Here is a 26068-nt window from a genome sequence, read left to right as displayed (position 1 = left end):
TTCCTGCCCACATTTTCATGACGAGTTTCTCTGCTGCATGAAATTTGCTTTTGTTAAATGTGAGCCTGGCTAGCTCAGTTGGTAGAGCATCAGCCTTTTGATCTGAGGCTCCAGGGTTCAAGTCCCTGGTCAGGTGAAGAGGGAACAGTTTCCCCTCAAAATGAAAGACAGAATCTCTCCAGGATGTTATTTGACATCACTTCTTTTCACTAGGAAGGGCCACGTACTGCCTGGGACTGAAGGGGCAACTTCCTCATATGCCTATTGGCCTTTCAGTCTGGATTAAGAAAGGCCTCTGGGAGCTGCAGCAAACTGCTGCATGACAACTTGGTGAGTAAATGCAGGGCTGCCCCCACAGAGTCATCCTCGGCAGAGGTCTGGGGGTTCCCTATTGGTCCCATGGTGTACGGGCCAGCACTGGGGACTTTGAATCCTGCAATCTGAGTTGAAGTCTCGGTGGGATCTGAGGACAATTCCTTGTGCCCCCTGTGCCACAAACCCTGCTGGGTCTTCCAAGGCTCTATCTTGCTTTCTCAAATGCCATGAAAGCCTGTCTTTTGCCCACTAGCTGTTGTGACTTGAGCACAAGAGGGGACGTTTGATCCAGAAGCCTGGCCATGCCTGGAGTTCTGTAGATAGGGATGCAAGCGCCATTTCTGCTGAGTCCTGAAGCTGGGCTGCAGCCTGGCCTAGGAGGCAGCCCTATTGGTTGACCTACTGGCCCAAAGTCACTTGGGCAGTGTTGGTGTTCCCCAGGGATGCTGAAGGGCCTAAGGGAGGGAGGCTCAATACTCCCCCCTATCAGTCAGGGCGGAAGAGGAGGGCTGCAAGAGTGGGCAGGTTGATGGCTGGGCCTTCTAGCGTTCGGTTGGGGACATGGTGGGGAACGCGAACTGGGAGAAATGGTTGCTGGCCTGTGAGGAATGGTTTGGCCAGTGGCGTAAGTGGACCTTGTCATTACCTACAAGGTTGTCATGCTCAAGACCCATCTGTGGGGAATTAACTCAGACAGGTATTTCCCTCTGCTCCACGAGTGCTGCTGAGACCGAACACATAAGAACATAAGAAAGGCCTTACAGGGTCAGACCAAAGGTCCATCTAGCCCAGTATCTGTCTACCGACAGTGGCCAATGCCAGGTGCCCCTGAGGGAGTGAACCTAACAGGCAATGATCAAGTGATCTCTCTCCTGCCATCCATCTCCATCCTCTGACGAACAGAGGCTAGGGACACCATTCTTACCCATCCTGGCTAATAGCCATTTATGGACTTAGCCACCATGAATTTATCCAGTCCCCTTTTAAACATTGTTATAGTCCTAGCCTTCACAACCTCCTCAGGTAAGGAGTTCCACAAGTTGACTGTGCGCTGCGTGAAGAAGAACTTCCTTTTATTTGTTTTAAACCTGCTGCCTATTAATTTCATTTGGTGACCCCTAGTTCTTGTATTATGGGAATAAGTAAATAACGTTTCCTTATCCACTTTCTCAACATCACTCATGATTTTATATACCTTTATCGTGTCCCCCCTTCGTCTTCTCTTTTCCAAGCTGAAGAGTCCTAGCCTCTTTAATCTTTCCTCGTATGGGACCCTCTCTAAACCCCTAATCATTTTAGTTGCCCTTTTCTGAACCTTTTCTAGTGCTAGAATATCTTTTTTGAGGTGAGGAGACCACATCTGTACACAGTATTCGAGATGTGGGCGTACCATGGATTTATATAAGGGCAATACTATATTCTCCGTCTTGTTCTCTATCCCCTTTTTAATGATTCCTAACATCCTGTTTGCTTTTTTGACCGCCTCTGCACACTGCGTGGACATCTTCAGAGAACTATCCACGATAACTCCAAGATCTTTTTCCTGACTCGTTGTAGCTAACTTAGCCCCCATCATGTTGTATGTATAGTTGGGGTTATTTTTTCCAATGTGCATTACTTTACATTTATCCACATTAAATTTCATTTGCCATTTTGTTGCCCAATCACTTAGTTTTGTGAGATCTTTTTGAAGTTCTTCACAATCTGCTTTGGTCTTAACTATCTTGAGTAGTTTAGTATCATCTGCAAACTTTGCCACCTCACTGTTTACCCTTTCTCCAGATCATTTATGAATAAATTGAATAGGATTGGTCCCAGGACTGACCCTTGGGGAACACCACTAGTTACCCCTCTCCATTCTGAGAATTTACCATTAATTCCTACCCTTTGTTCCCTGTCCTTTAACCAGTTCTCAATCCATGAAAGGACCTTTCCTTTTATCCCATGACAGCTTAATTTACGTAAGAGCCTTTGGTGAGGGACCTTGTCAAAGGCTTTCTGGAAATCTAAGTACACTATGTCCACCGGATCCCCCTTGTCCACATGTTTGTTGACCCTTCAAAGAACTCTAATAGATTAGTAAGACACGATTTCCTTTACAGAAACCATGTTGACTATTGCTCAAGAGTTTATGTTTTTCTATGTGTCTGACAATTATATTCTTTACTATTGTTTCAACTAATTTGCCCGGTACCGACGTTAGACTTACCGGTCTGTAATTGCCGATCACCCCTAGAGCCCTTTTAAAATATTGGCGTTACATTAGCTAACTTCCAGTCATCGGGTACCGGCCGATTTAAAGGACAGGTTACAAACCTTAGTTAATAGTTCCATAACTTCACATTTGAGTTCTTTCAGAACTCTTGGGTGAATGCCATCTGGTCCCGTGACTTGTTAATGTTGAAATCACTGAGAGCTGGTGGAACCTCAAGAGACCAAATCGCAGAGGTCACAGTGGTAGGTGACAGCAGAAGGTGACTGTGCAGGGCCATTGGCAACAGAGTGGTGGAGTGAACAGTGGCACAATGAACAGCCATTGCCAGAGCAAACTTTGCCTTTTTGTCCCCCACCTGGAAGGTGTACTCACGTGAAAGCACCTCTGAACTCTGAGTCTCCACTGACCAAGGACAACACCAGTGAGCGGAGTGCAGTGGAGGGAAAAGTGAGGGGCACGTTAAATAAACATTTGTTTGTTGGACTATATTTTAGTCACTTTGCTCCAGAATGCTAGATTTGTGACTGGGAATGGAAACTTATATAAATATGTTTCCCAGTAGGCCAAGATTTTTAAAATGCAGTATTTGCGAAGGTTGTTATCTCACATTGTTGCTATCTTGGGAGGTCATTATGTTGGGGAGTTTCTGTACTAAACATTTTTATTATAATTAATTTTTACATAAGAATGGTCATACTGGGTCAGACCCATGGTCCATATAGCCCAGTGCCCTGTCTTACAACAGTGGTCAAGGCCAGGTGCTTCAGAGGGAATGAACAGAACAGGGAATCATCAAGTGATCCATCCTCTGTTGCCCACTCCCAGCTTCTGGCAAACAGGCTAGGGACACTCAGAGCATGGTGTTGCATCCCTCTCATCCTGGCTAATAGCCACAGATGGACCTGTTCTCCAGGAATTTATCTAGTTCTTTTTAAAATCCTGTTATAGTTTTGGTCTTCACAGCATCCCCTGGCAAAGAGTTCCCTGGGTTGACTTTATATTGTGTGAAGAAATACTTCCTTTTGTTTTTTTAAAATCTGCTGCCTATTAATTTCATTGGGTGACTGCTAGTTCTTGTGTTATGTGAAGGATTAAATAAAATTTCCTTATTCACTTTCTTCGCACCAGTCAAGATTTTATAGACCTCTATCATATCCCCATTAGTCATCTCTTTTCGAAGCTGAAAATTCCCAGTCGCTTTAATCTCTCCTCCTGTTTCATACCCCTCATCATTTTAGTTGCCCATCTCTGTACCTTTTCCAATTCCAATATATATTTTTAGGATGGGTGACCAGATCTGCACACACTATTCAGGGTGAGCACGTACCATAGATTTATATAGAGGCAATATGATATTTTCTGTCTTATTATCTATCCCTTTCTTAATGATTCCCAACATTGTTTGCTTTTGGGACTGTTGCTGCACGTGGAGTGGATGTTTTCAGAGAACTATCCACAATGACTCCAAGATCTCTTCCTTGAGTGTTAACAGCTAATTCAGATGCCATCATTTTGTATGTATAGCTGAGATTGCTTTCCAATGTGCATTACTTTGCATTTATCAACATTGAATTTAATTTGCCATTTTGTTGCCCAGCCACCCAGTTTCATGGGATCCCTTTGTAGCTCTTCGCAGTCTGCCTGGGACTTAACTATCTTGAATAGTTTTGTATCATCTGTAAATTTTGCCACCTCACTGTTTACCCATTTTTCCAGATGAATATGTTGAATAGGACCCCTTGAGGGGTCCCAGTACTGAGCCCTCAAGGATACCACTTTTATCTCTCTCCATTCTGAAAACTGATAATTTATTCCTACCCTTTGTTTCCCATCTTTTAACCAGTTACTGATCCATGAGAGGATCTTCCCTCTTACCCCATGATGGCTTACTTTTCAAAAGTCAATTTAAATTAAATACTTTTTTTTAAAATATATTTTTTTAGAAATCTAGATCTGTTATGTGTTTTGGTGTAACTTGCATTTTCCTTATGTTAAATTTCCATTATCCTAACAAAACATTTACTTTATTCACTTTCTTCACATCAGTCAAGATTTTATAGACTTTTAGCATATCTCCCCTTAGTCGTCTCTTTTCTAAGCTGAAAATTCCCAGTCATTGTGGGGGACTGTATCAAAAGCTTTGCTAAAGTCCAGAAATAGCACATCCACTGCTTTCCCCTCATCCACAGAGCCGGTTATCTCATCATAGAAGGCAATTAGGTTAGTCAGGCATGACTTGCCCTTGGTGAATCCATGCTGACTGTTCCTGATCACTTTCCCCTCCTTTAAGTGGTTCAGATTTGATTCCTTGAGGACCTGTTCCATGATTTTTCCAGGGACTGAGGTGAGACTGACTGGCCTGTAGTTCCCTGGATCTTCCTTCTTCCCTTTTTTAAAGATGGGCACTACATTAGCTCTTTTCCAGTCATCCGGGACCTCCCCCAATCGTCATGATTTTTCAAAGATAATGGCCAATGGCTCTGCAATCTCATTGGCCAACTCCTTTATCACCCTCGGATGCAGTGCATCCGGCCCCATGGACTTGTGCTCATCCAGCTTTTCTAAATAGTCCCGAACTACTTCTTTCTCCACAGAGAGCTGGTCACCTCCTCCCCATACCGTGCTGCAGAGTGCAGCTGTCTGGGAGCTGACCTTGTCTGTGAAGACAGAGGCAAAAAAAGCATTGAGTACACTAGCTTTCTCCACATCCTCTGTCACTAGGTTCCCTCCTTCATTCAGCAAGGGGCCCACACTTTCCTTGACTTTCTTCTTGTTGCTAACATACCTAAAGAAACCCTTCTTGTTACTCCTAACATCTCCGGCTAGCTGCAACTCCAAGTGTGATTTGGCCTTCCTAATTTCACTCCTGCATGCCTGAGCAATACTTTTATACTCCTCCCTGGTTATTTGTCCAATCTTCCACTTCTTGTAAGCTGTTTTTTTGTGTTTAAGACGAGCAAGGATTTCACTGTTAAGCCAAGCTGGTCGCCTGCCATATTTACTTTTCTTCCTACACATCGGGATGGTTTGTTCCTGCAACCTCAATAAGGTTTCTTTAAAATACAGCCAGCTTTCCTCGACTCCTTTCCCCGTCATGTTATTCTCCCAGGGGACCTTGCCCATCAGTTCCCTGAGGGAGTTGAAGTCTGCTTTTCTGAAGTCCAGGGTCTCTGTTCTACTGCTCTCCTTTCTTCCTTGTGTCAGGATCCTGAACTCGACCATCTCATGGTCACTGCCTCCCTTTCTTAAAAAGCGAAGGTTTCAGAGTAGCAGCCGTGTTAGTCTGTACTGCAAAGAACATAAGCTCGTGGGCTACATCCGATGAAGTGGACTGTAGCCCGCGAAAGCTTATGCTCAAATAAATTTGTTAGGGCTTGGCTACACTTGCAAATTTGCAGCGCTGCAGCAGGGTGTGAAAACACACCCTCTCCAGCACTGCAAATTGCGGCGCTGCAAGGCGCCAGTGTGGTCAAAGCCCCAGCGCTGGGAGCGCGGCTCCCAGCGCTGTACGTTATTCCCCACAGGGAGGTGGAGTATGGACAGCGCTGGCAGAGCTCTCTCCCAGCACTGGCGCTTTGACTACACTTAGCGCTTCAAAGCGGCAGCGCTTTGAAGTGCAAGTGTAACCATAGCCTTAGTCTCTAAGGTGCCACAAGTGCTCCTGTTCTTTTTTAAAAAGCAAACAGAATGTTGGGAATCACTGACTGCCGCTGCACACTGAGAGGATGTTTTCAGAGAACTATCCACAATGACTGCAAGATCTTTCTTGAGTGTTAACAGCTAATTCAGACTCCTTCATTTTGTATGTATAGTTGAGATTGTTTTCCAATGTACATTACTTTGCATTTATCAACATTAAATTTCATCTGCCATTTTTGTTGCCCAGTCACCCAGTTTTATGAGATCCCTTTGTAATTCTTCTCAGTCTGCCTGGGACTTACCTATCTTGAATAGTTTTGTATCATCTGCAAATGTTGCCACCTCACTGTTTACCCATTTTTCCAGATCATTTATGAATATGTTGAACAGCACTGGTCCCAGTACCGACCCCTCAGGGATACCACTATTTATCTCTCTCCATTCTGAAAACTGATAATTTATACCTACCCTTTGTTTCCCATTTTTTAACCAGTTACTGATCCATGAGAGGACTTTCCTCTTTCACCATGATGGCTTACTTTTCAAAAGTCAATTTAAATTAAATCCTTTTTAAAAAAAAATATATATTTTTTTAGAAATCTAGACCTGTTATGTGTTTTGGTGTAACTTGCATTATTCTTATGTTAAATTTGCATAATCCTAACAAAACATTTACTTTATTCATATCTCTTTTATATATCTCATTGGTCCTGACACCCCCCCTGTAAATTCGAACACCCCCCCTAATTTCAATTCCTGGGGAAACCACTGCCTCTGGCAGTGGTTAGACAAGCAACAGCAAGGCACTGGACTGGTCTGGAGTGAAAGTTCTGTGGGAAGGAACTGAAAAGAGTATTGGGGCTGCGGTGCAGCGCTTGCAGACACTTTCTTTGGCCTGTTTTCCTGGAAGAGTTAGCAGCGAGAGATTGTTAGTCACAGGTCAGTGGGTGGGTTTGTGCAAACTAGGAGTGTACAGGGAACTGTCTTTGAACAGAAGGAAGGAGAGAAACCGGCAAGAGGAAGGAGGCTGAAAGACTTCTCTGGCTTTGAACAGAATTCTGTGTTAATAGTTCTTGCTTTTAGCTGATCTCACTGAGGTCAGTTGGGGCGCATGGACAGACATGGGAGTGACTCAGCCAGGTCATTCCCATCTTCTGCCAAGCAACCAGGAGATGACAATGGCTAGCAGTTGTACTGTACTGTTTGCTACCAGCCTAAGATGTAAAAACTAGATGAATCAAAACAAGAAATTGACCTGTTTTGTTTTGTGAAATCAACAGCCTGCTAAACCCAGGGTTTTGAGTTCAATCCTTGAGAGGGCCATTCTGTGTGACAAAGTTGTTTGTGTTTCTCCTTGATGCAAAGCCACCCCTTTTGTTGATTTTAATTTCCTGTAAGCCATGCCATCAGTCGCCCCTCCCTCCATCAGAGCAATGGCAGACAATTGTTTCACGCCTTTTCTCAGTGCAGAACCAGAATCTGCAAAAGCGAAAACAGGCAAGGAGGTGACAGCAGTGCGGTGACAAGAGTGATGAGGACATAGACATGGTCATAGACTTCTCACAGAGTACAGGCCGGGCAATGTGCCCTGGCAATGTGCACATCATGCTGATGAGCTCTGCATGAGCTCTGCATGGTCAACTGTGCTGATCAGCACGCCACACTGGCCAAACAGGAAATGAAATTAAAAAGTTTGCGACCCTTTTCCTGTCTACCTGGACAGTGCATCTGAGTTGAAAACGCTGTCCAGAGTGGTCACAATGGAGCACTCTGGGATAGCTCCTGGAGGCCAATACCATCGAATTGCGTCCACACTACCCTAAATTTGACCCAGCAAGGCTGATTTCAGTGCTAATCCCCTCGTCGGAGGTGGAGTAAAGAAATCGATTTAAAGAGCCCTTTAAGTTGAAAAAAAGGGCTTTGTCGTGTGCATGGGTCTAGGGTTAAATGGCGATAACGCTGCTAAATTCGACCTAAAGTCATAGTGTAGACAAGGCCTCAGAGGAATTTTATAGCTACTGGCTGGGTGTCCAAAAAAGGGAGCTACCCACCTACCCTTTCATTGATCACACTTGGTAACTACTAAGCAGAAGCACAGAATCTAGATGGATTTGCTGCGTCTCCTGCAGGCCTTCCTAATGGCACAGCAGGGCTGCTCTTGGCTCTGCACAATGTTGTTTTGTTTAGCAGTGACTGTGAAGGGACTTCCAGCTATTTGGCTGTGGGAACTCTGGTATTAAGTGGACACCCTGTCTTAACTGTGTATGGCTGTATTGCTTGTAGATTTCTATATTCTGTACTGATGTTACCAAATGGAGTATTTTGTAGCGGTCTGCTATAATTTAACTTATACAAACTATGAATATGCTCCTCAGACTTAACCACCCGCCTTTCACACACTCCCTGCTTCTCACTCTCTGGGCTGGGAACAAGCCACCGGCATGTGCGTCCATTGGATTATTTTTATTTAATTACTTCTCATTGTTAAATTATTTATGTTTTTAAATTTCATTGCAGTGCATTTTCTTCCTGCCACTGTCACCTGGCAGCTAAGGGATGTGAGATTCTCCTCCATTGCGTTTCTGCCCACGGAAAAGAAGAGACCCCACACTTCAGTACCTTTGGAAATAAAAGCAACCTGGAAACAAACCAGCTGTCTCCTCAGTGTGCAGTTTGTGTCTCTTTGGTGCAGTTGATGTGTGTGCAGCATGTGTGGTGGACAGGGGCACTGTGTGCTCACATGGGAATTCACCATCCTTGGTGCAGGATTTGACTTGTTCTGGGAGTGAACATAGCACTTGTGGAGTTTCAGGCACAGGCTGCATGACCCCCTCCATTTATCTTTGGTGCAGATACAGCCCAGGCAGCACTAGTGCAACCTCCTCTCCTGCTGCCCTCCACCATCATCTGCACAGCCCACCTGTCAGGGCAGGAGGGGAATGTTGCTCCATGGATCCTGGTTCTCAGATGGGACTACCCTGGGATGGGGAGGTGTGGTTGCATCCATTAGGTCACCAGACTGAGCCTTCTAATATCCCTTGGTGATTGTTCCCAAGATCCAGGACTTTGTGCTCAAACATCTCCCAGCTTCCTTGTTTAATATAAAGGCCAAGGTTTCCTTGCAATATACAGAAAGAAAGTAGATTTTCACCCCAGATGGGACTTGAACCCACAATCTCTGGCTTCAGAAGCCAATGCCTTATCCATTAGGCCACTGGGGCCCTGATGGACAGCTACTGAAGAGATGGAAATTCCCTCTCATAAATGCACATTCCTCGCATTTGCTTCAACACCAAATAGCCCCTTTATGTGCCTTACAGAAATGTCTGCATCCCCTGGCAGCGAGGCAACTGGGCAGGTTGCTGACACAATTACAACACAGAATACAAAGTGTACAGTGCTGATTATATATAGTTTTATTACAAATATTTACACTGTAAAATATAAAGTACTATAGTGCAATCTCTTTATCATTAAAGTGCAACTTGCATATGTAGATTTTTTTTTGTTGCATAAGTGCACTCAAAAAGAAAACAATGTAAAACTTTAGAGTCCAGTCAGTCCTACTTCGGGTTCAGCCAATCGCTGAGACAAACAAGTTTGTTTACATTTACTGGAGATAATGCTGCCTGTGTCTTATATACATCACCTAAAAGTGAGAACAGGCTCTCTCATGGCACTTTTGTAGCCAGCGTTGCAAGGTATTAACGTGCCAGATATGCTAACATCCATATGCCTTCATACTTCAACCACCATTCCAGAGGACATGCTTCCATGCTGATAATGCTCGTTAAAAAAATAACGTGTTAATTTGTGACTGAAGACCTTGATGAAGAACTGTATGTCTCCTGCTCCATGGTTCTATCCGCATTCTGCCATATATTTCATTTTATGGCAGTCTTGGGTGATGACCCAGCACATGTTGTTCACTTTAAGAACACTTTCACTGCAAATTTGACAAAACGCAAAGAAGGTATAACGTGAGATTTCTAGAGACAGCTACAGCGCTCGAGCCAAAGTTTAAGAATCTGAAGAGCCTTCCAAAATCCAAGAGGGACGAGGTGTGAAACGTTGTCAGAAGTCCTCAAAGAGCAACACTCTGATGCAGACACTACAGAACCTGAACCACTAGACAGGAAAATCAATCTTCGGTTGGTGGCATCGTTATCGAGCAGTACCTGTCATCAGCATGGAAGCATGTCCCTGGCCTCTGATTGCTAGCAGCTCGGAGAGGAGAACAGGGGCTGGACCTCTCCATGGCCGCCTGGTCTGCTCACTCCCTCTGAAGCCCATAGCCAGGGCCAGCCTTTGGGGTGGGTGCCACCAGGGAATTGCCCAGGGGTACCATGGTCAAGGGCGGTGCTGTACGGTAGCAGAGAGGTGTGTGCTGCTGGTGTAAAGTCAGAAACTGCTCCCGGCTGGCAGGGGAGTGCTGCTTGGGGTGGTGCCCAGATTTCTCCCTGCTCCCTCCCGGCACAGGAGCATGGGGGGAGGGAGGGGAAGAGAAGGGGGAGATAGCGGTGATGAGCGGATACTGCTCCCCCCAATGTTCCTCCGTGCCCCCCTCTCACAGCCCCCTAGCGATGTGCGGAGGAGCAGTGTTCAGGGGCGGCGGGGGGAGCGAGCAGCAATGCCAGCTACTCTGTGCATCCAGGTCAGTTTCCCCAAGTGGGCACAGGAGGGGGTGCAGGGGTTAGGGGAAAAGGGGGCACAGTGCAGGGATTACGGGTGCGGGAGGAGGCAGGGGTTAGGGGAACTGGAGGGGGCACAGGGTTAGGGGTGCAGAGCTTCAGGGTTGGGTGCCGGGGGGGGGGAGCAGGGATTAGGGGGACAGTAGCACAGACCCCACCTACTCCTCCTGCTTTCTCCTGACACCAGCACCACCCTTCCCAGCATCGCCTCATGGCAGCATCTGCTTCCGGACTCGCACCAGAAACGGGAAGTCTGGGCCCTGCCTGGCAGCGGCTGTCAGGAAATGGAAGCAGGAGACACGACCACTCCCATGGTGCTGTGGGGCCTGTCCTGGCTGGTGGGAGATGGAGGCAGTGGATACTACCACTCCCATGGTGCCATAGGGTTTTCAGGTGGGGTGCCTCCCCCCCCGGGTTGGGCTCCAGGGGAGGTTTGGCATCTTAAGAGACTGGGGGGGGGGGGTTGCTTGGAGGAGGTTTGAGGACCAACAGCGAAGGGGAAGTTGGACACTGGCCAGAATACCAGGGAGACAAGGCAGGTGAGGTGATACCTGTTACTGGACCAGCTTTGGAGCCACACAGGGTCTTCTTCATGCAGGGGAAAGGTGCTCAGAGCATCACAGTTCAATAGAAGGTGGAACGCTCTGCCCTGAACACCAGACATTCCCCTGCTTCCTGGAACGGGGGGGCCTGTCCCCACTGTCCTGTAAACAGCCCCACCATGTACCCCAGAGGTGGCTGCATCTTAGCACCAAGACACCAGTGGTCACTGCTCCAGAGGAGATGGTACATACAGGCCACTGCCCTACGTGGCCCCACACGTTACTGCCCCAAGAGATGAGGTACACACAGGCTACTACTCAAACTGGGCACCTGGGGTCACTGCAGCAATGGTTGTGGGGGATACATGCAGGGCACTGCCGCACATGGCCACCAGGGGCCACTGCTGCAATGGTGGTGGTTTGGGGCAGGGGGGATGATAAACAAGCCACTGACTGAAGTGGCCACTACCACAATGGTGTGGGGAGAGAGGGAGGGAGATATCAATAGGGCACTGCCACACCAGGGCACCACAGGGAGGTCACTGCTCCAATTAGTAGAGATACACATCGGGTAGTGCCCCAACTGGGGGCCCTACCCCAGAGAGAGAGGGGGCTGGGGAGAGAAGAGGAAATCAAAGGCCACTGCCTCACTTAGCCACCAGGGTCACTACCTAAATAGGGGGGGACAAACACACAGGGCACTGCCCCACCTGACCAACAGGGGTCACTGCCCCAATTGGGGGATATACAGAGGGTATTGCCCCACAGAGATGCCAGGGATCAGTGCCTGCCATACCTGGCTCAGGGGTAGAAGGGATAGGGTGACCAGATGTCCCAATTTTATAGGGACAGTCCCAATATTTGGGGCTTTTTCTTATGTAGGTGCCTATTACCCTCCACCCCATCCCGATTCTTCACACTTTCTATCTGGTCACCCTGGGGGGCAGGGGCAGGGAGAGAGGGGGCTACACACAGGGCACTGCCATACTTGGCCACCAGTGCACATCCCTAGTGGGGGAGTGACACACACCAGGAGCAGGGCTCACTGCCACAAAGGGGTTGGAAGATACTGAGGGCACTGCCTGACACGGCGACCCAGGCACCCTGCCACCTTGGGGGAGGTGAAAAACACACCTCAGGCACTGATTCCTCTGGCTACCAGTGGTCACTGGCCCAAGGCAGGGGTTGGGGGACTAAATACACAGGGACTGCCCCACTGGGACAACACGAGTCACCGAGATGAGAGTGGGCTATGCAGAGGGCACTGCCCCAATGGCTCATATACATACAGGGCGCTGCCTCACCTACCCACCAGCGCTCACAGGCACAATGGCAATGGTGGGGTCACATAGGCAACTGCCCTCAGTGGCTACCAGGGGGCGCTGCAGCAATGCTAGGGGGGATACATGCCAGGCATTGCTGCCCCTCACCACCAGGAGTCACTGCTCCTACAAGGAGGCCCCCTACAGGACACTCTTGTGCCTGGCCAGCAGGGGTCACTATCACTGGGGAGGGGCTATGGGGAAGCAGAGAAAGAGCAACTAACTGCAGTGGGGAAAATCGTCATCTACCGGGGAGAAAGAACGGACTCCGCTAGGACATCGCACCAACTCCGGCCAGGCTGGATACCAGCAATTCGGGGCTGGAGCAGCTCCAGCTAGAGGCTGGGCGGAGGCAGGTGACCTCGGTCTCTGTGCTGAGCAGGATGCGTTGGCAGCGAGGAGGGACAGGGAACCCCCCAGCCAGGGTCTTGCTGCCCAAGGAGGGGGAGATCTGTGGCAGTTTTGGAGTAGCTGGTTCAGCAGCCGTGAGCCGCATGCTTGTCCCCGCCTGAGCTCTCCAGGAGCACATAACACACAGGTGTACACTGGATGTAGGCACCAGTGTAACGACAGGGCCAGACTCTGCTGAGTGCTGCCTGCGAGAGACAGGGGCAGAGTCAGACGGGCAGATGGGGGCAGGAGATGACAGGGCCAGCGGCCATGAGCTGAACCCATCACAAGTCCAGCCTGTGACGTCACCATCCGTCCCTGCAGCTCTCCATCTGTCCCGCTGTCCGTCCAACTCTCAACCCCCATCCGTCCCCAATGTATGCCACACACCCCCCTTCACCCATCTGCCTCACACACTCATCTATTTCCTCATGCATCCTGCTGTCCCTCTGATTGTCCCTGCAGTGCCCAGCACAAGGAGGCATAGTGGACCCTGAGTGAGGCTTTTGGGTGATGCAGTAATGGAGCTAGCGGGTGATAAGGAGGGTTCTGGGAATCTCTAATCCCAGCCCCACTTCTCCTGTGCCCAAAGCCATGACCACGAGCCCACCCCTCTCAGTCTCAGCCCCCACAGCCCCAAAGACATGACTGGCCACTCATGCTGTGACCCAGTTACACCAATGAGGTCTCCCCGAAGATAGAGGATTGGAAGAGCAACCCCCTTATCCTGGCAGGCAGGACACATCCTTTCCAATATGGCAGAGACCTTGCCTGGGGCAGATGGATCCAGCTGAGCCCATAGGAGACTGGGGGAGGGGGAGCAGAGGAAGAGGATGCAGGCAACTGAACATGACAGGTGTCCATGAAAGGGGAGAGAGTTTGAGTGTAAGTTGGCCAACATAGAGAAACCTCGGAGGAAGAAAGAAACTCAGAACAGGGAGTCACCCTCATGGATCCAACTTTCTGCTAGGGAGCACACACCATTCCTGGCCAGAGATGATCAGCCCTCGCAAATGGCAACATCATCTCCCTTGAAGCCACAGCTAGTCTGGAAACCCACACCCAGGTAACGGGAAATCCCTGCCTGGAGCCAGGAGGACTGTGACCAGAGCCCTTCCCAAACCAGATACATATCTCACCGACAGAGACAGCTACTCTGATCCCAGCTGGGCAGGTCTTGCCTGGCATCAACAGGATTCACGCAGTCACTGCTCTCGCTCACTTTCCATCTCACCTCAGGGCTGGACTCCGTCCCCGCGATTTATTTTCTCTTGGTATGAAACACAACACAAAAGAAAAAGCAACGGTGGCGAGGCTCCTCTTCTCACTACTCCCACACCCCAGGGCTCCGGCTTCAACCCTCCTCCCATTCTGTCATCACAGCTACAATTAGAAATCTGCAGCCTGGGCTCACACCTGGTTGTCTCCCCAATCCTTGGCGCTGTCCAGCACGTCTCCCTCCACAGAAGTCACCTGGCCTCGTCTTAGACTCCATCTTCATATTGCTCTTCTCCTTCCCAGAGCTCCTGCTCTGCCCCTCAGGCCTGTCTGTGCTCAGCTCTGCAGGCAGAGGGGAAGGGGCACGATGGGAACACACACGCCCCATTCCAGACACCCCGCAGCATCCACCGGGCTACCAAACCACGTCACCTGTGGCCAAAACCACCCCCCACCCCGAGGGAGCAAACAGCCTTTGTGAGCCCAGCACACACAAGGCAGGAAAAGAGTCACACCCACCCCCAGCCCAGCCCAAGGGGGAGCTTCCCTCACTTCCCGGCCACAGGCCCACGGGGCTCCTGGATGGGCAGTGGGGCCCCTGAAGAACTAGCTCAGCGTGTGATGAGTGACTGGGGGGTATGTGGGGCAGGGCCGCCCGGGGGGGGGGCAGGAGGGGCAGTTTGCCCCGGGCCCCACAGGGGCCCCCACTGGAGTTTTCGGGGCCCCTGGAGCAGGGTCCTTCACTCTCCCCGGGGGGCCTGGAAAACCCTTGCAGGGCCGGGCCCAGGAGCTTCCTCCGCTCCGGGGCGGAAGGACCCCCGCGGGCGAGTTACCGCCGCAGCGGCACCCGCCGCCGAAGGGCCCCCGGGGACCGAATTCCCGCCTCTGCCCCGAGCCCCCCCCGCCCGGATCCCACGGATCCCAACGGCCGCAGCGCGCCAAAGGGGGGGGGGAGCCTCGGGGCGAGGGAACCGGGGCCTCCCCCCGCGCGCCGAGTCTCTGTCCCGCGCCTCCGCCAATCAGGGAGCGGGAGGGGCGCGCGAAGGGACGAGTTACGGCCCTCCTGCAATAGAGGCCGCGTGAGAGAGACAGAGAACTACGCTTCCCAGAGTGCACCGGGAGGAGCGCGTTGTCCGAGCAACCGCGCACTTCCGCCTGAGACGAGCCAGGAACTACAACTACCAGCCTGCCCCGGGCACCTCCGTCCTCTCGAGCCCAGGAAGGGCGGGTCCCTGGGTCAACCTGACACCTCCCTCACAACTCCTCAGCCCTGCCCCCAGAGAGCCCCGCCCTCCGGCTCCTGACGCGAACTCGCGTGTCCTGGTCTCGCCGGCCCTGCCCCCACCCGCCTGCTTCTCCCTTGGCCTCCTGTCTCACCCGGGGGCTGTTGGATGGAGCCATATGGAAATATGGGGAGCCAGGACTCCTGGGTTCTCCCCAGCTCTGGGAGGGGGCAGAGTGGGGAGGGGCAGGGCTGGGAGCCAGGACTCCTGGGTTCTCCCCAGCTCTGGGAGGGGTAGAGTGGGGAGGGGCAGGGCTGGGAGCCAGGACTCCTGGGTTCTCCCCAGCTCTGGGAGGGGGCAGCGTGGGGAGGGGCAGGGCTGGGAGCCAGGACTCCTGGGTTCTCCCCAGCTCTGGGAGGGGGTAGAGTGGGGAGGGGCAGGGCTGGGAGCCAGGACTCCTGGGTTCTCCCAGCTCTGGGAGGGGGTAGAGTGGGGAGGGGCAGGGCTGGGAGCCAGGACTCCTGGGTTCTCCCCAGCTCTGGGAGGAGGGGAGTGGGGAGGGGCAGGGCTGGGAGCCAGGACTCCTGGGTTCTCCCCAGCCTGGGAGGGGGTAGAGTGGGGAGGGGCAGGGCTGGGAGCCAGGACTCCTGGGTTCTCCCCAGCCCGGGAGGGGGCAGAGTGGGGAGGGGCAGGGCTGGGAGCCAGGACTCCTGGGTTCTCCCCAGTTCTGGGAGGGGGTAGAGTGGGGAGGGGCAGGGCTGGGAGCCAGGACTCCTGGGTTCTCCCCAGCCCGGGAGGGGGCAGAGTGGGGAGGGGCAGGGCTGGGAGCCAGGACTCCTGGGTTCTCCCCAGCTCTGGGAGGGGGTAGAGTGGGGAGGGGCAGGGCTGGGAGCCAGGACTCCTGGGTTCTCCCCAGCTCTGGGAGGGGGTGGAGTGGGGAGGGGCAGGGCTGGGAGCCAGGACTCCTGGGTTCTCCCCCAGCTCTGGGAGGGGGGTGGAGTGGGGGAGGGGCAGGGCTGGGAGCCAGGACTCCTGGGTTCTCCCCCAGCTCTGGGAGGGGTGTGGGGGTAGAGTGGGGGAGGGGCAGAGCTGGGAGCCAGGACTCCTGGGTTCTCCCCCAGCTCTGGGAGGGGGGCGAGGGGGGTAGAGTGGGGGAGGGGCTGAGGTGCCTGCTGCCCTCGCAGCGAACAGCAGAGCGCCCCCTGCAGCTTGCCGCCCCAACCACGTGCTTGGTGTGCTGGTGCCTGGAGCTGCCCCTGGTTCCAGCCCCTCTGCCCAGGCAGCTCCCCCAGCCTGACACACACACACACACACACACACACACACAGAGCCCCTGTACCCGCCCCACCCCAGGGCTCCTCATCCCAGAGGGGAGCCCCCCGGCTGAGTGGGGAATCAGACCCCCCCGAAATTACCCTGGGACCAGCTTGATCTTCCTCCGCCCTGCCCTGCTCTGCATGTATTCAGAGTGAGTCAGTTTCCCTGTCCTGCCATGTGTCTCTTCTCCTCCCCAGTTCCTTCCAAACCGCCCCATTGCCCCTGCACCCTGGGCTGGGTCTCTGCCAACCCTCCTGCCCCCAATATCTCCCTGCCCCTACAGGTCTATAGGGCTGGATCCCTCCCTCCCCCCTTCTCCCCTCATTTCCTGCCTCTGGGGGTCTATGGAGATGGGTGTCTCCTCTGCCATCTCCTCCCCTGCCCCCAATATCCCTCTGGGGCTCTCTGGGGCTGGGGCTCTCCCTGCCCCTGTGCTCTCCCCTGCACACGATGTCCTGGGAGTGACTCAGTGTCCCTGGACCAACATTTCACACACCCCACCCCCACCTGACATGTCTCCCTCCACCCCACCCCCGTCCTCCTGCACCCCAGGCTGGGTCTCTGCCAATCCCCCTTCTCCCCTCCTGACCCCAAGATCTCCTGCCCCTACCGGTCGAGTGGTTGGGTCTCTCCTTCCCTGCCCCCATCCTCCCCAATATCTCCCTGCCCCAGGCCGTCTATGGGGCTGGGTCTCTCCTGAAGCCCCGCCCCAGCGCTGGCTCATGGACAATCCGCCCGGCGGCTGTGACGTGCTCACTCCCTGCAGACAACTCAGTCCCTGGAGACTAAAAGGACAGAAGGTGTCACGTGTCCATGGGCGGGGCTATGCAGATGAGCAGTGTCTGGCGGCAGGACGGAGAGCAGCGAGATGAACGGAAGGAGACCGGTGGAGAGAATTCTCTCCGTGTGGACAGAATCCGGTGTGGGGAGTTCGTGCTGTGGGTGCCTGCACCGAGTCACTTCGGGCAGTGTTTGCCACTGAGCTGCATATTGACCAAAGGTGTGTGAATGGAGTGTGGTGCCTGGCGGGGAGCAGCTCATGGTGAAAAAGAAAGCAGTGGGAGCAGCAGATCCTGTCCTAGCAGTGGTTTGTGCGGTTTCTTTGCAACCATGAGTGGGATTGTTGTGGTGCAACTAGACCCCACCTTCTCTGATGGGGTGGGGCTTCTACTGTCTGCCTGGGGGGGGGGTCCATGATGTCACAGCCCATGGGGGGGGGTTGAATTATGTTTCTGAAGTGGGAGAGCAACTTCCCCTGCTCCCACTCATTCTCCACTAGGGGGCTGGGATCTCTAGGGAGGGGAGCCCAGGAAAAAACAGTCTCCCCTATGGAACCAGGAGTCCTGTCTCCCAGTCCTCCTGCTCTAGACCCCCTCCACTCCCAGAGCCAGGGATAGAACCCAGGGGTCCTGGTGCCCAGCCCCCTCCCTGCTCTGACCACTCGACCCCACTCCCCTCCCAGGGTGGTGCAGGGGTCACTGGGTCTGTGTCTCAGCTCTGCTAAGGGCCTTGACTGATTTTCTCAAAAGTGCTTCCTTCTGTATCCAGCATATCTGCCCCCCCCCGCCCAGTCGCTGCCCACCCCCATGTGGGGGCACCAGCAGTGTGCCGGGTCGAGATGGGAAATTGTCCAAGCTGGCCCAGGAGAGACATGTGTGTCCCTGCTGGTGGGGCTGAGCCCCGCTGTGTGTGTGTGTGTTGGCTTTGCAGGATTTTGTATCCTGCAGCAAGTGACACACACATTGATGCACAAAGGGACTCACACAGTCCCAAGAACACTCACACACAACACACCCAGAGGGGCATGCTAGCTCCATCCCCAAAGAGAGAAACAATCACACCCCCCAGCCATGCTCACAATCACACACACACTGGAATATTCACAATTGTGCTCAGAGACACAACCGCACACAGTTCACTCCCACTGCTCCCAACACAAGGACCTCCTGCCCCATACAGCATGTGCCAAGGCCTGTGGAACTCACTGCCACTGGACAGCTACCAATGAGAATGGACCTTTCCAGGAGACCAATAGACATAGCCGTGGCGACAGAGGGGGCTGGGCTTCCAGGGCCTGACCCTGGCTGAGACTGGTTCTGACCATAGGGGTCTATCCAGCCGGGGGCAGCGTGACCCACACACAAACCCACCAGAAAACGCCTTTCTTAGCAGGTCTCCCAGGCCATCCCCCACCCTGCCCCGGGCTGGGTAACAAAGGGGCAGTATGAGACTCTGGGCCATGTGTGAGGAAGTGGGACTGGTCTTACTGGGGTCTGTGAAGCTTCAGTGTCCCCAGTGCAGTTCTTAAGTATCTAGCAAAGCAAAAGGCCAGTGCAACGGAATGCCTGACACTCTGTCTCCTAGCAACTGATGGCCTGGGCCCCTCCCCTGCAAAGGTGCAATTGAAGGTGTTGGAGACAAAGGGGTCAGGTGACCTCCTGGCCCAGGAAAGAAGCTGAGCAGAGAGGAGGGGCTGGAGGGGGTTGGGCAGACTGGAGCTGGCTGGGGAAAGAAGGGAAGCACAGACAGGGCTCTGATCCCCAATGGGGGCTATAGGGCTCCTGGGGCCCCAAGATGGACCTAACAGGGGGGATCCTGTTATCTGTGCCTGCAAGACCTGTGTTGGACTGTGTTCCTGTCGTCTAAATAAACCTTCTGCTTTACTGGCTGGCTGAGAGTCACTGTGATCGCAGGAAGCTGGGGTGCAGGACCCTGACTCCCACACTCCGTGACACCATGTCGCAACTCGGCCCCAGCCCCCACTCACACACGCTGGTGACTTGGGTAACTGCCGAGGATTGCACAAGAGAGAGTCAGAGCCAGGGAGAGAACCCAGGAGTCCTGGCTACCCCCGACACACACTCTAACCACTGGACCCCACTCTGCTCCCAGGGCTGGAGATAGAACCCAGGAATTCTGACCCCCCACCCCGCTCTGACCCCCCGACCTCACACTCCCTTTAGATTTTAGTCTCGCTGCCTCTTCTATCCACCCACCCCACCTGTCCATCCCTTTGCTGCAGGTTTTGGGGTGTCACCCTGCTCTGCATTCCCCAGTGCAGCCCAAGGCTTTTCCTCCTCAACCACACATCCTCACCCTCTTGTGCTGGATCATCGGCTTGGCCCCTGCCCCCTCTCGCGATGCGCTGTGCGGCTGGGGATTGTGCAACGGCCCAGCACCAGGCAACACAGAACGGACACCACGTGCCCTGCCCCACCTCATGTGAGCTGCTCTCCAGGTGCATCGGAGCCCGGTGCCCCACATCTTGGCACTCCTGCCCCACAGGGGGTGAGCTGCAGCCCCACCACACTCCGCAGAGGGGAGAAGGGTCAGGCCAGCCAGCCCTTGTAAGATGGGGAAATCACCACCAGGGTGAATGGTATGGGGCTGTGACATACAGAGAAACGGTTGTTGCGCCGGCAGAGGGCAGCAGAGCATGCACACACACACAATTGCAAACATACACAAACACATGCATGAATCCAGACACACACACGCACAGAATTGCTAATATACACAAACATCCGCACAAATCCAGCCAACATCAACACAACTGCTAACAGATGCAAACACATGCACAAATCCAGCCACATGAACACACAGACTTGCACAGCCACAAACACCCTCCCCACACACAAAACCCCATGCAGAAATCAATCAATCAATCAATACACACACGCACAATCCCCATTCTATGCACACACCTTGGGTCAGTGTGACACTGAATACTTCAATTGGATGGGGGGCCCAGCACCATGGCTATTCCCTGCCCCCCAGGGCTTGCAGGGGTGGATTGGGGCACAGGGGCCCGACCCATTGCCAGACAAGGGGTGGGGGGGTAGAGATGGGGATGGAACCGTGGCACCACCCAGTTCCTGGCACAGGCTCCTTCCAGGATTTGCATTTCTTGGTAGTTTTCACCCCATCACCACTTCCTGCCCAGCCCCCTCCTGCTGTGCAAGACGGTTCTGGGGGGACGGGAAGAACCCAGGAGTCCTGGCTCCCAGCCTCACCTGTGCTAAGGTACGAGACTCTACTCTAACCCCAGTGCTGGGACTGGACCCTAGGAGTCCTGACACCCATCTTCCTTTCCTCTAACCACTAGACTCCACTCCTGCCCTTTTGGGGAGCCAGGACTCCTGGGTTCTGTCTCCAACTCTGGGAGCAGAGTGGGGTCTAGTGGTTAGAGCAGGAGGAGCCAGGACTCCTGGGTTCTACTCTCAGTGCTACTGTGTGACACTGGGCCTCTGTTTCTCCTCCCACTTTTTGGGTGTGGAGCCTGTAAACTCTCTGGGGCATGGCCTGTCTCTCGCTGTGTCTGGGCAGCGCCTGGCCCAACGGGGCCTGATCTCAGCTGGGGCAGGGACTGTCTCTGTGTCTGTGCAGCCCCCGGCACAACAGGGGCCTTGATTCTGCCCCGGTCTCTGTAGGTGCTGCTGTTGTACAGATAAGTAGTCGTGATACTAAAAGGCGTGGCAGTGCGTGAGTGCACCACCATTGCCATGCAAGGGCTAAATGTGATTCTTATCCCTGTGACCCCCTGTGAACCCTTCCCCCCCCCGATTCTCCACCCTGAGCCCCTTGTACCGCTGCCTTTGTCAACGGCAACGCAGAAAGCCACCCAGCTCTAGCCCTAAAACAAGAAGATGACCAAAAAAAACCTCACACCAACAGGAAACCAGCCCAGCAGTTTGTGACTTCACTTCCCAAAATTATATACACAAACACACACACACAGAGCCCCGCTCAAACAGCCCCCTTTGCCAATGCACCACCTCACCTCGTCCAGAGAGGTCTAGGTGGGAAGCTTCACGTGGGAGCAGTGATGGACAGCACCATCAAGGTAGGTTCTGGAGATGGTCCTCCAGATGCAGGCGTCTGGGCTCCAACTGGCACTGGGCTCACACTGGGCTGTGTTCAGTTCCTCTCTGGTGTGCGCCCCGGCTCCACAAACGCCCCCGCCCCCTGCTCTTTCCTTCTGGTACAAAAAATATCCTCTTCCTTCGCCCCAGAGAGAGACACCCACGGTGCTGCTCAGCACACGCCTTCCCCCCACCTTCCCCCCCATTCCCAGGAGCGTGCAGGAAGGGAGTCATGATTGGGGAGAGCCCGTGTCCCGAGGGGAGGGTATTTTGGGGCTTGCCCCCTCCACAGAGCATGGGGGTGCCAATAGGCACCTATGGATGGTCCCGCCAAGCAGGGCCAGGATGGAAATGGGGGGCCTGTTCCCCCAACATGGAGAATCTGGGTGCAACCTTGCTTAACGGGTCAGTCTGTCCTTTCTCTGACTCTCTCATTCCAGCTTCAGCTAGCACTTGTGGTTCATTTGCTCTTTTTCATTCCTTTCCTTCTCTAGCTTGTATGTCCTTGCTTTCTTTTTTCCCCTCTGCCTTTCACGCTCTTGCTTTCTTTCTTTCTTTTTCTAATATTTTTTCTCTCCCTTTATTTCTTTCTCTGCCTTTCACATTCTTTTCGCTTGCTCTCTCTCTTGCTGGTTATTTTTTTCACTCTTTTTCCTCGCTCCCTTCCGACCCAAGCGGGTTCTCCTCACACAGATTTTGACAGGTTTTCCCCCTGATCAGCAAGTGGATTAAGCACGACTTCAGTGGGTGTTTGCCAGGCCAGGAAGCAGGCTGGCCGGGTGTCTTCATGGCCATCTGCTGTCCATGCATAGGCATGGTCCTCCCCTCCTCTGGCCCTGACCTCAGTCGCTCTGTGGCTTATAAGCCTTCCCTCAGAGCTGTCAGCACCAGCCGCCTCTGCTCTAGATGCCCAGAGGAGGAGAGGTGTGCTGGGCTCCAGCCTGGGACTCTTCCTCAGGGCCGCCCGGGGGGGGCAAGAGGGGCAATTTGCCCCAGGCCCTGAGCCCCACAGGGGCCCCCACGAGAGTTTTTCGGGGCCCCTGGAGCGGGGTCCCTCACTCGCTCTGGGGGGCCTGGAAAACTCTTGCGGGCGGGCGCAGGAGCTTCTCGCCTCCCGTCTTCGCCGGGGGGTCCTCCTCCGGCCGGGGGCAGGACCGCTGGCGAATTACCGCCGAAGACGGAGCCGGACCCGCCGCTGAAGTTCAGCTTGGTCTTCGGCGGTAATTCGGCGGTGGGGGGCCCTTCCTTTCCGGGACCCGCCGCCGAAGTGCCCCGAAGACCCGCGGCGGGGACCTCCCCTGCCGCCGAATTTCCGCTGAAGACCCCAGGCCCCCGGAATCCTCTGGGCGGCCCTGCTCTTCCTCCCTCCTGCCTACCAAGCCTGGCCCTGCTTTCTTCAAGTGCCATGTGGGCAAGAGGAAAAGTGTGGCCACAAGCACCAAACTTGTGGGCATCAGGTCAAGCAGTGAGAATCCCAACCCCCAGAGCCACTTCTAGACCCCCACCAAAGACCTGACTCCAGTAGGGAGGAGTCACCCAGCAGGAGGGAAATGATTCACTCTTACATAGCTGGAGACAGGAAAGCACTTTGAGCACCAGATCTTTACCACCAGCTAACACAAGGTCCCACTGAGATTTGAACTCAGATTGCAGGATTCAGAGTCCTGAGTGCTGCCCGTTACACCATGGGACCAGCTCATACTGCCTTCTCTGCACATTGGTGACTCTCACAGGGCTGGCTTGTGTAAGGGACTGTTGGCCCTTTACTAAAACTTAGTGGGGTTTTTGGTTGGCTAGTTTCCAGTCCCAATAGAAGGGGGAAGGGTCAATGGGAAATCAGGACCCTGAGACTGACATGCCCCTGGTGCAATGGTCACCAACTGGTAGGGAACAAGTGAGAATTTGTTAATGGAGAAAAATTCCTGGTGAAAATTGGCAAAGCTGTGGAGAGTTTGAAAAGTTCCAGTGAATTTACACATGGGGCTTTACACATGGGTCTCAACCTCAATTTACCTTAGGGCCAGTGCCAGTCCTCCCAGTGGGCCAATAATGTCACTCACACCGCCCAGAACCCGCCCCCCAAAACTCTGCCCCTCACCTGCCTAAGGCTCTGGGAGGGAGTTTGGGTGGGGGAGGGGTTCTGGGGGGCAGGCGCTGGGAGGGAGTTTGGGTGGGGGAGGGGTGCTGGGGGGCAGGTGCTGGGAGGGAGTTTGGGTGGGGGAGGGGTTCTGGGGGGCAGGCTCTGGGAGGGAGTTTGGGTGGGGGAGGGGTTCTGGGGGGCAGGCTCTGGGAGGGAGTTTGCAGCGCCGTAACATGGGCGAGGCGAGTGAGGCACTTGCCTCAGCTGCAGAAAGTGGAGGGGCGCAGCTCTACCACGATCAGCGGCGCTTCGGCGGCAGCTCTACCACTGCCACTTCTTCGGCGGCAGTTCGTCAGTGGGTCCTTCTCTCCGAGAGGGACTCAGGGACCCGCTGCCGAATTGCCACCGAAGGATGAATGAAGCGACGGTGGCAATTCAGTGGCAGGTCCTTCCCTCCGACAGGGACTCAAGGACCCGCAGCCAAAGAGCCTGGAGCCGGCCCTGGCCTTGAGTACAAAAATTCCTTGTAGGGCTCTGGGAGTTTGGGTGCTGGGTGCAGGCTCTGGGCTGGGGCAGGGAGTAGGGGGAACAGGAGGAGGGGTGGGGTGCAGGCTCTGGGAGGGAGATTAGGTGGGCAGGAGGGTGTGTGGAGGGAGAGGAGTTGGGGGCAGGTGTGTGTGGAGAGGGGTGCAGGCTCTGGGAGGGAGTTTGCGGGGAGGAGGAGGGGTATGTGGGAGGGGATGGTGGTGCAGGCTCTGGGAGGGAGTAAGGTGCGGTGCTTACCGGGGTGTCCAAGGTGGGGTGGGCTGGGGGGCCTCCACGTTCTGCTGCCCCCAGGCATCACCCCCGCAGCATCCCATTGGCTGCAGGGGCTCGGGGTGGGGGAAGCGCGCGGAGGCACAGACCCACACTGCCCTGCCATGCAGAGGGGCCGGCAGCCATTGGAGTGAGCAGGCAGATGCTGCTCAGCTCCGCTGCACTGCTGGGGCTCCTGGGGGGGAGCGCCTGGGGGCAGCAGGTGGGGCCCAGGGAGTGACCCGGTCCCAAAACTGCTGGAGCCCCACGGGTGAGACCTGGGGACCAGGACTGCCAGCCAAACTCCTTGAAGAGGAGGTGTCCCTCTCCTGTCAAAAACTGATCTTCCTCCTTCAGTTCAGTGACAGCTTGAATTGTTCCTTATCCCGGCAGAGCCAGAGGATTGAAAGCAGCAACATCAAACCCCTGTGTAGCTCGCAGGAATGGACATAAACACTCCCTGGTATCTGAGGAGATGTTTAGCTTTGCCCTTGGTCAACTACAAGGCCAAAGGGAAAGGAGGTGGCACCAAAGGGAAAGGAGAGTGAAACATGGCACATCATTGTTATGCCCATGGTGGCTGCAAAATCTTTTTATGTACTTCTTCTTATCAGCAGTGCATTATTTTCTCTGGCGTCTAGACCTTGACTATACCTTGGCCAAGAAATTTGTACCTTGATAAAATAATTGACTGCCCCTGGTGAAGGCAATGGACTTGACACCCACTGGGATGTCCCAACACCGGTACAAGTGCTAACAACATGGCTGCCTTTTAGCCATCGATTTTAATCGGGGCAATACATTGAAACAAACCCCTGTTAAATCATTTCTCAGCCCGAGTCCTTCACCCACATTCCCTAGAGCACTGGGCCACCACGTGGACTTTTCATTTCCCACCTCAATTTCACAGAGACACAATTTCCTTTGCACAGATCCATGAACAGTGAAATCTTCCTGTGTCTCTGGTCTGAACCAGGGCATTCGATTCCAGTGAACCCTTCTCTCCTGCAATGGCAATGGTCAGACAGAGGGGTTGTGGCACCTGCATCCCTGGCAGGAAGCTATTGGCTCAGCTCTTTCTTTCTGCTGCTGCTGTTAGTCCATGTAACATCAAGGGTGGAATGCAAGGCTGAGTTCACGCACCAGCCCCCTGAAATATTTCAGTGCCCCAGAGAAATCCTGCCCCTGGAACAATGTGCTGGAGATTTGACTAGGAAAGGGACTGTCTGAATTGTCAGAGTGGGGAATGAACAACAATCTACAGCAATGTCGTTCACACAAACACACTCTCATCCTGCTCCAGCTGGAAGGGAAATGGGCAGGAATTCTCACTGTTCACCCAAGGGCACACTTACACTGATGCGCAGTCATGAGCGTGCTGGGGAAGCTGGTCTGAGCAATTTGAAGTGACAATTCAGTGAGAACAGAATCATCATGTAGTGGAATAATTGTATGTCAA

General features: G+C 53.6%; 2 non-coding genes across 2 annotated transcripts; both read right to left on the bottom strand.

Annotated features, from left to right (window-relative positions):
* Window positions 1-9317: 9317 nt before the first annotated feature.
* Window positions 9318-9390, bottom strand: TRNAQ-CUG. Its single transcript has one exon. It is a non-coding gene; the product is annotated as a tRNA-Gln (tRNA).
* Window positions 9391-23355: 13965 nt separating this feature from the next.
* On the bottom strand, window positions 23356-23427 carry TRNAQ-CUG. The gene has a single exon. It is a non-coding gene; the product is annotated as a tRNA-Gln (tRNA).
* Between the last annotated feature and the right edge of the window lie 2641 nt (window positions 23428-26068).

The sequence above is a fragment of the Mauremys reevesii genome, linkage group 21 (genome assembly GCF_016161935.1).
Source record: "Mauremys reevesii isolate NIE-2019 linkage group 21, ASM1616193v1, whole genome shotgun sequence".
In the NCBI taxonomy this organism is placed as follows: domain Eukaryota; kingdom Metazoa; phylum Chordata; order Testudines; family Geoemydidae; genus Mauremys; species Mauremys reevesii.
This window is presented reverse-complemented; position numbering and strand designations above follow the sequence as displayed.